Source organism: Pundamilia nyererei, unplaced genomic scaffold (genome assembly GCF_000239375.1).
Source record: "Pundamilia nyererei isolate P.nyererei 1_Seehausen unplaced genomic scaffold, PunNye1.0 scaffold00168, whole genome shotgun sequence".
Lineage (NCBI taxonomy): Eukaryota > Metazoa > Chordata > Actinopteri > Cichliformes > Cichlidae > Pundamilia > Pundamilia nyererei.
Window position 1 is genome coordinate 709301 of NW_005187569.1, and position 13732 is coordinate 723032.

Below are 13732 nucleotides of genomic sequence, written 5' to 3' on the forward strand. Positions count from 1 at the left end.
CTGTCACTCACTGCTTATATTTATTAAATTATTAGATTATTGAAGATTTCTTGGCTGGGTTTATGCAGTAAAAACTAATACATATCATTGTTTGAGGTCAAATACAGACCCTTTAAAAACCGAGGATGACAGAACTGTCTCAGTGAAGCCACAACTGACGTCACCAGCAGCTTTGACTAAACGACACTGACAGAATCCCCGGGAAGGAAACAGATTCTTGCCACACAATTACTTTTTGAATATACTGTACACATGAGTGTAATGCTGTCACAGGAAGGATCAGCTCTTAACACTCGTTGAGTCTGATGACACAGAACATACGATGATGTTTTTCAAGCACGCCCACACATTAAGACTAATTCTCACTGATGTCTATGTGATTTTAACACTGCACAGATTAAATGCCTTGGCCTTAGCCACCCTCAGTGACACAGAACTTCTCTGACAATGGGTGACATGCTGGATCTGAATACTACTGCTCGATGCTTCGGCATCAGTATTCATAGGGGAAATAAGAGTAACTAGTGGACCGGAGTTCAAAAGTGCTAATTTACTAAAGTGCTGAAAGACTGCTTTAGTTGGCAATATCGAAACAAAAGATGACTTTTTAAAGCAGACTGCAACTTTTTTTTGTTGTGGCCATGTACTACTGATAGATAGCCCTCTGCCCAAAAAAGCCTGACAATTAGCTTGGGTTCCTCTTTGAACTGTTGCGGCGCCTTAATTTCAGAGTTCATTGAATGTCAGATGAAAAGTCCTTGTAGCATTGCATTCTGGGAGAACGTCAATTCCGTCTTATGTGCCAAACTAGTTGATGTGTTCAATTGAACATCTAAAAGAATTGGACAAAGCAAGAGCGAGCTTTATTCCAATTGGCTATAAGAAACAAAAGCCCAATCAACCTTGTTGATAGAAATTGCACTTGAGAGCAGAGCTGGCAAGCGCTACAGTAAATACTGATTAATTTGAATTCCTAATGAATAGGCGCTGAGTCTGAGAGAAGGAAAGGTATTGAAGGAATGTGGCATGTATTCTTCATTGAGGAAAAAAAAACAAATGGATGAATAAAGGAGGGTGAAGAGGGGAATAATTAATTAGTTTGCCAGAGTGGAGTACGCATTCAAATTGAAGGGCACACTGACAAGGCTTGCTCGCACATCCGCTCGAGAAGGACAAGGTATGCTACAAAAGTTAAGCAGAAATCAAAGTCCAAGGTCTATGAGGTCTGTTTAAAAATGCCCCATCAGTGTCATCTTTTTTAACCTTTTTTTCCAAATACTTTTCAAAGGCCTCGGCTTGTTAGACAGCAAGGCAATAACACCTCCAGCAGCCGGGAAAGAAGAGCAAAATATGCAGGGAGAGGTGTAAAGATGTGTGAATATTGGTGTCATTTGAGTTACAGTCTTGTCAGTTAGTTTATAGTTGTGTTGTTATGTAGCGGGGACATACTGTACTGACAGGCTTCCATGGTGAGTCTTTTGCATTTGATGTAATGACACAGGGAACCTATTTTGTCTTACTTCTGTGTTTGTATTTCGTCCCATTCTTCATTGTGCGACGCAGGTTGTGCACAGAAGAAAGCCTTGACATGACATCTTTTTGCATTTGAACAGCCGAGACAAAGGCAAAACACGATGCGTCTGCTCTGCCTGTCTCCCAGGAGGAAGGAAAAAAATTGAGGGAGAAAGCGAGGGATAAGGGAGGAACATTATGCAAATGGGTTTTATAAGTCGAGTCGGGCATGTTGTCGTGACACTGTCTATATTTAAAACAGGTCACCTTAACCCCACCCCCACTGTCTCAATGACAGACATCGAGTGAGGCTGCACTGACATCTGGATGCCGCACGACTGCGGCGACACACGGATGCATGGACACTAACACGTGCACGAAATCAAAGGCATCTTATTTGCATATTGACACACACACACACACACACACACACACACACACACACACACACACACACACACACACACACAGCATGACAATGACCATGATATATGTATATATGTAAAACTGGCCAGCCCATTCTCTGCAGGCCAGGACCCAATCATTCCAGTGTGCTGAGCAGAGAGACAACCAGTCAGCCACTCAACCCAGCAACAGGGGTGACAGAAGAGAATACCTGACCCCGGTGCATTCACCCATCCCTTCATTCACCCGTCCCTCGTGCTCCTCCTTCATCTGCTGGCCCCTTCGCATTCCCTCACTCCTCCATATTCAACAACAGCAGCATGCATGCATGCATACGAGCCCTGATTTTATGGGGCCATCGAGTGGCCATGAAGAATGGCTACCGCCTATTTACCCCCCTTCCCCTCCCCTTTTCTTCCTGCCTGGAGGCCCTCAGGCTGTCCATTTTTAATGGAGAAGAGATGGCACTGACCGGCACTCCCTCTTCATCCTTCCATCCTTCGCCCTGCACCAAACCTCCATTTCAATAATTTTCATCACTTCATTTACTTCTTCTTCCTTTTTTTTCCTTGTCTCTCTTGCATTGACCTAGATACCAATGAGGCAGGGTGACACTTCTTCGCTGGCCAAAGCAGGACCCTTCATATCTCTCAACCATTACTCCACCATATTGGCATCTTTCTCTCTCTTTATTTCCCTATCAGTCTCTCTTTCTCTTCTCTCCCTCTCTCTCCCTCTCTCTCTCTCTCTCAACTGTCCATAAAATATGCCTCGGCGTTATCTCTCCCCCCACGCAGGAGAATAATGAAAGGCAGTGGCATGACAGATTGGACATAGATGAGATTGCCGCTGTGACTATATGCACGTCTCGCCTCGGCCCCAGCTTTGCATCTGAAATAGAAAAAGGGTGGAGGGCGTGTGTGTGTGTGCGTGTGTGTATGTGTGAGAGTGTAGGTGCGGAAGACGGGGGTGGGGGCAAGGGGTGACAGTAAGCTTGAGGGGCAGTGGTGTGGCGGTGGGGGAAGGGGGGGAGGACTGTGGCGGGTGGCAGTGAGTGAGGAAAAAAAAAAGGACTGGTCTGTGTAGTTGATGTGCTTGACGTTAAAGGGGAGGGAGTCTCCAGACAGTGTGTGTGTGTGTGTGTGTATTTAAAAAGGACCATATCATGGGTCAAATTGAGAAGAATCCAAAACGAACCTTCACTGAATAAAAAAAAATGTAATCAATTACTGTTCTCACTCTTCGTCACACACGGTACAGGAAGAGTCACTATCAGTGTGTATGACCACTCTGAACTGACTGGCAGCTGTGAGATTAGGTAGATTACAGCCTGCGAGCTTGGGCGTGAGGACCCAACATGCTGCCAAGATGGCTGCTGTAGTGTGGTGGCGGCACGATGCCAGCAGGCAACATGTAGGCACCTGTTACTGCTACAGCCGGACATCATGCTCAGCCAAGGTGCCGGCAACTGCTGCTACAGCGGGGGGTTAACAGGGGCAAAGAGAGAGTGGAAGAGAGAGAAGGACGCCTGCTACTCTCCTTTAAATGTGAATTTAGAAAAAAACAACAACAAACATATTAACTTTTTTATATCCAGAAGGTCACTGGAAGTTTGCCAGAGGGTTTGGGTTTTCTTTTAAGAACGTCAGAAACAAAGTTCTTAGACATTAGCATTCCAATGAAGTACATTTTGGTACTGCAGTTTCTCTTTTCCATTTGGGTGTTCCACATAAAATTCTATTTAAAAAGTGGTGGATGCTTATATGCCCAAATGAAAATCATAAAACAGAACTGAAAAGCCAAATTGCATGTGAGGGTGTTGCTCACTAGTGACCTGGTGGATGATATGAGTTTACTTCTGTTCGACGAGTTTGATTTTGAATGTATCAAACCAGGGATGCACTGCTTGTTAAATTTTACCCTGATACTGAGGTTTAAAATGAAAGTTTGTCCAACAACAAATTCTATTTGTTTTTTTGTTTTTTTATTTCTCATTTTTAACAAAGGAACAAAGAAATTCTTTTTGAATTTTTGAATATTTATCCAGGGCCAAACAAATCTTACAAAACAGATAAATGTCAGCCACTGACACCTGGAAATGTCATCTTATTTGCAGATATACAGATATGAGTCAACAAGGCCAGTACTGACCGATACCAACATCCTGTTTCTATAAGGTCCCTTATATTTACCTTCTTTATCTTTAGTAGTTGTCCTTGAGTATGGTGGTAGTGCTAAATTCATAATGGTATATTAGGTACCCAAACAAGTTTGGTGGGTCTGGTGTGTTTGAATTTTACGATGCAAGAATGACAAAAAAACAACCCAAAAGCAGCAAAGATTCTGATTAACACAGAAACACCCAGAGAAACATGATGTAAATAATAACATTCATTCATTCAGTTCCTACTTTTCTACTTCAGCTTTCCTTTTCTAAGTTAGCTACTACATAGCTACTGTCTTATTACCACTGATAAGTTAAACTTAGAGTTTAACTCAAATAGTAATGCTGAACTGCTTCTGCTTAGCATTACTATCACCCCACCTCCTCCATTAAAACACTGGTGATGACATCAGATATTTTACCAATCAACGATTCTAAAAAAAGATTTTACTGTTTATAATCAGAAGCTTAACCCACGAAATGTTTATCTTATTGCTTCAAAATTACTGTGATAATTACCCGATTAGTCAGTGGACAGAAAAAGCAAGTGTCAACTATTATGATAATCTCTCAACTGACTAAACAGCTCTACATTTCAGTATTTATTAATGGATGAATAACTCAAACAGCTATTTTACAAATAATTCCCTAACCCCTGTGTTTGTAATTAAACAAAAAAATGTGTCATCGTTTCCCAAATCTCAAGGTGATTTCTTTCAAATTTCTCAGTTTGTCCAACCTTTCAAAACCCAAATATATTTAATCAACATTAATATATTAATACAAAAAAGAAACAAAAATAATTCCCAACATGATGAGTCAGAACCAGATCATTTTCAGACACATTATAATTATAAGGGTCAACAGTTTCAATAAACAGGTGATTTCCTATACGTATGTACCTACCTGTTTCCTGTTAAACGTGTTGCATCTACAGGAAGTGTCCACTGAGGGCAGCGTATGTCTGAAAGAAAAAATAAATAAATGTATAATTGATTGATATTAGCTGGTGCAGAATTGCGGCGAGTATTTCACACATGATTGGAGATTTAGTGCTGTGAAAATGTTTGTTATGGTGAATTTACCAATGAAGTCCTTTCACACATTATTTATTTTTAGTGATGTTATTATTTCAGGGTCTGATTATTTTTGAAAAAGATTTATTAAAACAATACAAAAGACAACATTAATATAAAAACAAACTCCAAAAATGAAATCAAAAATACATAAATATGTTCCTGTAGCAACCCACATTGAAACGACCTGTTTTTATTGTTTTGTTTTTTTAAGAAAACAAAGTATTTAAATGCAGATAAATATTTTTTTTTGTCAATAAGGACGGCATAATAAAACAAACAGGTTTGAAAACAAATCAAAAAAGGTCCACTAACACTTAAAATATTATTGTTTGTCTTTCGGTATAGGTAGGTTATTGTTTGTTTACTTATACGTTTGCTTACTGTGGCAACATTTGTCTTATTCAGTTCTGTTAAAACGTTTTGCCAAGATACCTAGAGGCAAAGTTTGTTAAACTTGTTTTATTTATTAATTAATGTTTAACTTCAAATAATTAAATGTAGTAGTGTTGTAGCTTTTTTTTTAGTTATGTTTGTTTAAACTTTAATTCCTGTCGATACTTTTCAATGTTTGTGTGTCAACCGTTCCAATAGCAGTCAATAACTCTTGGCAACCGTCAGTGTTCAAATACTGATAAAACCAGTGTCCCTGTAGCTGTGCGGTGTATCACAAGAGTGTGATATGTGTCAATCTCTTAAAGTTCTTAAATAAACAAACAATATCTGTTATATTTCATATATAACATATAACAACTTTAAGATCTTTAAGTTGCATAACGTGCATTTAACAAGAAAGTAAAACTCTTTTCCTTTGGTATTCTCTATCATGCGATTGATCTTTTTTAAAAACAAAAGAAGGCAAAGCAGCAAATTACCATATTTCTCCCCATTTTTATTTATTAATGGCCATTTTTTTTATTGTTACATTTTTCATTCAACTAAAACCAACTCAAGTTTCTTGAGGAACCTCTTTTGAGGTAATCATCACGGATGTCGTTATGACCTCCTCTCAGAATGTTTCATCTTTTATGCTGCCAATCACACTGTAACAATGTTCCTAATATTTAATACAAGAAAGTTATTGATGAAAAAAAGATTCCAGACATTTTCAGCATTCCTTGGTTCCTATTTCTCCTTTGCATTCTCAAATAATTAGACATTTTGGGATTTGGACGGGTAGTCAGAAGAAGCACCTGCAGATTTAGATGTTTTGATGTTACACAATAATTAAAAACAAACAAACATAATTTTAATAATTGATTAAAAAATGTTAGTCTGTTGCTCTGTAAATCTGAAAAAGATCAAGCCCTGTGAAGACACTGCAAAAGTAGAGAGAAAAGATGGAAAGAAGAGAGAGAAGAGGAGGAGGAGGGCAGTTAAATGTGGTGTTTTTGGCAGCGGTGCTTGAGCCGCGTTGCGGCTATGCTGAAAACGAAACTGACATGACCCAGAGTGAGGCAGGTAAACAGGCCCAACCTGCTTTGCCTGGGGTGACCATATGGCCCTGTCTCATGGCGAAGCAGCCTGCAGGATGCACGCACACAGTAATACACACACACATGTTGGTGTACCTGGTGTCCCCTCTCTGCTCGCCTCTGTTTTTGTTTTTGTCTCTCAAAAGCTGACATGCTTTGGCTGCAAGCGACGGCAGGCATCAGGTAAGGGAACAAGCAAAACAGGTAGGTACACACACTCACAAAGACAACATATGGTGATCGGGCACAGTGTTGTAGTCCTTAAGTGTTGCTAACTTGACCTGAGGCAAGAAAGACAGAGAGTGAATGGAGTGGAGAAAGAAGCAGAAATGAGGAGGAGAAGGAGGGAGTTGGTTAGAATTGCTGCAAATTATTGATGTGCCGTTACAGACACCTGCTGGCACAACACATCTCTGTCACACACGCACACACACACATACACACACACACACACACACATACGGACGATGTCGATGAAATATGCCTCCACTTGCAAGCATATTTCATCAACTAACTTTGGGTTATTCCTAAAAAGCCTTCACACTGTCAAGTTTTGATTTAAAACAACCTATCATCCTTCCAAGTCTCCTCCTTAAAAGTCTAATTAAAATTTATTCTGCCACCATCAGCAACTTGTTCATTATGCAGAAACAAAGGAAGGCTCTTTGAATGAGAGCAGAAGAAAGGCTTTCTGCTGTTACGGCTTTGGCCTTTGCCAGGGACAGCATGTATTGTAATGCTTCACACAAGATAAAATATTCATAAAAATGAAGGGAGCAAAGTTCCAGGGATGGCAGAAGGGAAGGGAGGGGGAAAAAGTTAATGAATATGAGTAATCAAATTCGCTATCTCCTCCTATTTTATTGAAAATCCTTTTTTTTTTTAGTTAATTAGAGCCTATTACTAGTCTAATTGGCTGAGGCTTACACGTCCAGTTCCGTAGCGTCATTATGGAGCTATTAAAGAAGACCCACCGAGATGGAGGAACAGAAAAAGCATAATCAACCAATCAATTAGGATCTTTGAGGAAAATGAGCTTTGTTGCGTTATCAGGTTTGATCTTATGTCCTTGGTTTGGCTGCCATGTGTAATTTTTTTTTCCTTTCATTTTTTTAAGTGCCATCAGCCACATGTCTAAATTACTTCACGGTCTCGGGAGCTGTGATGATAGTGAATGATGTATTTCTGTATTCTGTGAACACTAATAGAAGACTACATCTTTGTGTTTCTTTAAATATTTTAAGCCATATAAATTTTTCTGCAATGGAAAAAAGATTCAGTGCCTAGAAAATCATTTGACATCGCTATTGAGTCAAGTAGAAACAAATTTGTGAATGTACATTTGCATTCCCAACATATAGGCCACTGTTCCTTCATGGCCTTTGTCTGTTTTAGATATTCCTGTAATATAATTGAGAATTTTTTAGATAATTATAATTTTGGCATGAAAATCTTTGTAGTGACAGTCTTTAGACCTAATGCTAATATTTATTATAAAGAGTAGTTAACATTATTGAATCACAATTAGTGGACTGAACTGAGTCTGTAATGTTACAGATAAAGATTCTTTAAACCACTTGAACTGGCTACTATAGTGGTTAATATATTTTAAAAAGTTGTCATTAAAGCTTTAAAATGAGGAGTACAATATTTGTAACCAAAATATAGGATACCAGAAATAGGAAGCAGCATAACAGTGCGAAGGCTAAGGTAGGACTAAAACTGGTCTTGCATAGCAAGAGTGACAACACTCTACCAAATGTTTTATTAGTAAGGGCACACGACGGGGGCCCAATCATATTGGGCATGGTGTGGTGTTGGTACCATCCTGTGCCCTATCTATTCACCCAACTTGGCTGTTTGAGTTTGAACAGGTTTTGTAATCCACTCACAGTGCTATAATGTTTTTTGGGTACCAGAGTACAATTACAGTGAAACAATATTCATGCCCAGATCTAAAGAAACTCAAGAATAAATGAGAAACATGTAATTATCCTTAAATGGATAAAACTTGGAACAGTGGTGAACCTTACCAGAAGTGGCCGGTCTACCAAAATTACTCTGATTACAGGAGCACAGGACACTCTGCAGTCCTGTGAAAAACTAAGTATGCCCTTACTACTCCGCTAAGAATTAAGAGGGTAAGTTACATATAAGTTGTATAAGTTACACTTGATTAATTGGTGGTCAGCAATTGTGACCTCTATAACATCTATAGAATCCTTTATAAAAGCAAAGGCTTTGGTAGGTTGCCTGTCCTGGGCATTCAGATGTGTGGTAACACAATGTCGCAGTCTTTCCAGATGAAGACAACCCAGCAAATTCACCCAACATCAAACCATACAATGATCAGAGAAATTAGAGAAAACCAAAGAGCTACATCTCAGAGCCTATAGACATCAGTTAACGTGCTAAATTTTAAATTTCAGTACAATTAGAAAAAGAACGAACAAACAAGGCTTGCTTTGAAGTGTTGTTAAAAGTGTATTTTCTCTAAAAAGAACACAGCACAGCTTAGGTCGATAAAGTTGCATATGAACAACAAGTCCCAAGTCTTCTGGAAGAAGGTCACAGTGGCGATGTCTGACCATACTGGACGGAGCCACATTTGGCACTAAACACACTCATCATACCAACTACCAAGCACAGTGGTGGAGAGGCAATGATCTGCGCTTGCTCTGTGGCTTCCAGCCAGGGAACCTTGCAGTCATGGAGCTGACCATGAACTAAAACCATCAGTCCAACAGCTGAACCTTGAATGAATGAAATTGAAATCAAAACACAATGGAAAAGAATCAAGGTGTTGTAATGTCCCAGTCAAAGTCTAGACATTGACCTAATTCTAAAGTTGTGGTGGAATCTAAACAGAGATTTGTATACACGAATGTCTGTAAACCTCAATGAATTGAAGTAATGGTCTAAAGAAGAGTGGGTCACAACAATGTAAGAACCTGTATTTTTTTTTTATTTTGCATAATTGGTTTAAAAGCTTCTACCTGCATATGGCCTGTCATGAAGGGTTTTTTTATATTGTGAGTGAGACAAAAAATAATGAAGACTACCAGAAAACCAGAAAGAGATGCAAATAAACCCCTAACAAGACCAAACTAACAATAAAAGACAAAGAACTAAAAATGAGATGCATAAAAAAAACAAAGGAAAAAACTCAAAAGAGGCCCACGACTGCAAAGTTACCACAAAGACAGAACCAACTACAAAAAGAAACAAAATGACCACAGAGACACAAACAAACCAACAAACATACCAAAAAGAAAAAAAAAGATGGAGTCAACTAAAGGCAGATTTATGGCCCTGCGTTTGATTTGCATCCATTAGAAATTCAGGTTTGTGGAAGATGTTTTTAGATCGAGTGCTGATTGGTTACAAACTTGAGGAGGTGACGGCAGAGTTCATCAAAGACAGAAGAAACACCAACAGCATCAAGCATGGGCGGTGTCACACACACAGTTTTCATTGTTTTCAATAATTGTTTCAGCAAATGTTTTTAACCCCACATTTTTTCTTTGTAGATTACGACTTCTGTTTTCTCCCCAGTGAGGACTAAACTAAAAGACCAACAACAGCACAAACATGATCACTTTCAATGCCCCCTGGTGACAGTACACATGTAGACCTCTGGGAAGGTCTGTGTAGCGCCTATGGTCTAAAACAGATGCCAAATGACAACAGAGACACACAAAACATCTATAAATAGACAACAAAAAAATTCAAAGAGAACCATACTACAGAAACAGAAGAACCTAAAAAAGACATGAAACGACACAAAATAATGAACAAAAGATACACAAATTATCTGAACAGAAAAAACTACTGCCACAAAAACTGAAATGGGAAACAACTGCAGACACACATAATCTCCTGCTACTGTTTGTACCAGCTGAAAACACTACGTAGAGTAGATATTTTTATAACTTCACAATATAATTTTGGGGGGTTCAACTGGAAAGTCCTTCTATCATCTCTTGTTGAACACCCACATCTTTCCAAAGACAAAGGGAGCCGCTAGTAAGGACAGAGTGGATATTATTTGGCGAGGGTCAGCAGTTAGATGTAGGTCACCAAAGTATCAGATTAGAAGCTGCCAGTGTTCACATGATGTTCGCTCCTGGGTTATAACGATAAAAACTACAAGGTCAAACTTGGACTTAAGCTGAAGTACGGAGAGTTCTGCACCTCTTCATACACATTTGGAGCAGATCGAGGGCAAGATAGAATTTAAACACAGTAGACGGGAGGAGAGAATCATAATGATTTAAGCAATAAATTCTCAGCCTGCTGAAATTACAGCAGGCCTCGGCAGCGGCAGCGGTGGCAGCGCCAGAATCTGTAATTATCCCTCGAATTCAATAAAAGTGAGGAAGAACAAAGAGTGGGGAAAACGGTTCACTGGTAACTAAAGCGCTTTAGTGAATCGCCACTACACTAGTACGGGATAACACCAAAGATAATAGCTTCTTCTTCTTCTTTTTTTTTCCCTACCTGAAGAGCAACATCACAGGGGTGCCACAGTGTTCGGAGGCAGAATCGATAACACTATCAAAGGGCAGAATCTCACCCTTAATGAAAGGAAAGAAAATACTGCAGGCTACAGGCACAGAAAGACCACTAGAGATCTATGTGCATCAACACGCCTGAGACTAAATATGAAATCAATTCATTACACCCTTTATTTCTTTCTCAAACACAGTTCGGCGCCGAGATAACAAATTTACCTGCTACCCCCCTTTATTTTCCTACTTTTTCACTCTTTCTTTCTCTCTTTTCCCCCTCTTTCTCTCTCACAATTAATGAAGAGACAAGCAGTGGACACTTTCCAGCGACGGAAGAAGCATAAATAGATTAAATTGTAGAGGAGATTATAATTTATCATTTCTTTATTAAAAAGTAATGCAGGCGAATTAACTTTGAATTAAATTCTATTTGCATGGCATTACTGGAATCATCTGTGTAAATGGCTTAAAATCCCAAATGGGACATTGTTCCCTCCAACGGTATAATTGTAGAGAAAGAACTTTTTTTTCTTTATCCAGGAAATTATAAGAGCCCGAGAATTAATCTGAAATTATTGGAGCAGTGCGAGAGGTGAGACTTTAATCATGCCACCCAAAAGTGTGCAAGAATAGAGCAGAGTTCTGTCAGCTTATGTTTGGAAAATTTGGGACATTCATCGCAGTTTTGATGAAGGCAGGTTTAAGTTAACATCAGCTTCATTTTATGAAACTTGCCTATTTAGTATACCCAGTGACAAAGATAAGGCCAACATGCATTTTTGCAATTACAATGTATTGTTTAATACCGTCCCTCGGGGTGTCCTGTGGGAGGTGTTGCGGGAATATGGGGTGTCTGGCCCATTGCTACGGGCCATTCGATCCCTATACAACCGTTGCAAGAGCTTGGTTCGCATTGCCGGCAATAAGTCGGACTCGTTCCCGGTGGGTGATGGGCTTCGCCAGGGCTGCCCTTTGTCTCCGGTTCTGTTCATAATTTTTATGGACAGGATTTCTAGGCGCAGCCAAGTGGCGGAGGGCTTTCGCTTTGGTGGCCTCAGAATCTCATCTCTGATTTTTGCGGATGATGTGGTTCTGTTGGCTTCATCGGGTGAAGGCCTCCAGCTCGCACTGGAACGGTTCGCAGCCGAGTGTGAAGCAGCGGGAATGAGGATCAGCACCTCCAAATCCGAGGCCATGGTTCTCAGCCGGAAAAGGGTGGAGTGCCCACTCCGGGTCGGGGATGAGTTCCTGCCCCAAGTGGAGGAGTTCAAGTATCTCGGGGTCTTGTTCGCGAGTGATGGGAGAAGGGAGCCGGAGATCGACAGACGGATTGGGGCAGCAGCTGCAGTAATGCGGACGTTGCACCGGTCCGTCGTGGTGAAGAGGGAGCTGAGTGTAAAAGCGAAGCTCTCAATTTACCGGTCGATCTACGTCCCTACCCTCACCTATGGCCACGAGCTGTGGGTAGTGACCGAAAGAACGAGATCGCGGATACAAGCGGCAGAAATGAGCTTCCTCCGAAGGGTGGCTGGCCTCTCCCTTAGAGATAGGGTGAGAAGTTCGGCCATCCGGGAGGGGCTCAGAGTAGAGCAGCTGCTGCTCCACATCGAAAGGAGCCAGTTGAGGTGGTTCGGGCATCTGACAAGGATGCCCCCTGGGCGCCTCCTGGGTGAGGTGTTCCAGGCATGTCCCACCGGGAGGAGGCCCCGGGGCAGACCCAGGACACGCTGGAGAGATTATATCTCTCGGCTGGCCTGGGAACGCCTTGGTATTCCCCCGGACAAGCTGGAGGAGGTGGCTGGGGAGAGGGAGGTCTGGGCCTCTTTGCTTAGGCTGCTGCCCCCGCGACCCGACCCCGGACAAAGCGGATGACGATGGATGGATGGATGGATGGATGTTTAATATTCACCTTAACCCTAAATGGTTCACCAGTGATCTTTTATGGTTACGTTTATAAATTACCTGGCATGCCTAATATAAGAAAGGATGATGGAACATCTTCCAGTGTCTCAAACTATTACTTGTTTAGCATGTGGCTAAAATATCACCCTATAACTCTACCTCTCACCTATCTTCTGATTGGAATCATGTCATCAGTAATATTAGAAGGTAAGTTTTCTGTTAAAATTACAGTGTAGATCCCCAGAATATAGAACCTTGTCATTGTTGTACTTTCTCTTCCTGCCTTAAAGGGGAATCTTAAATCACATATCCACGGACACAGCTCAATTATGCCTGATGAGGAAAATCACATATAGCGAGGCCAACTCTCTTGACCTTGTCATTATGAAGAAGGAAGCAGCTTTCCAAGACAAATTCCCCACGCTGTATATCTTGCAAATATTCACTCTTGCAGTAACAGGCTGGCCTTTAGATGATGTGGATGCAACTCAAAAAGAAGTGCAATGATTTCCAAAACTGACACTTTTTGTTGTTTGTTAAAGATCTTCATGTATAGAATACATACATTTTAAAGACATAATTACCTGACTACTTAACTTGGGGTTGGTCTTAAAAGCTGCAGAGGACTATGTGCAAGAAAAAAATATTTGTATAATATGCTTTAACGAGCTAAGAAATATTACAGAC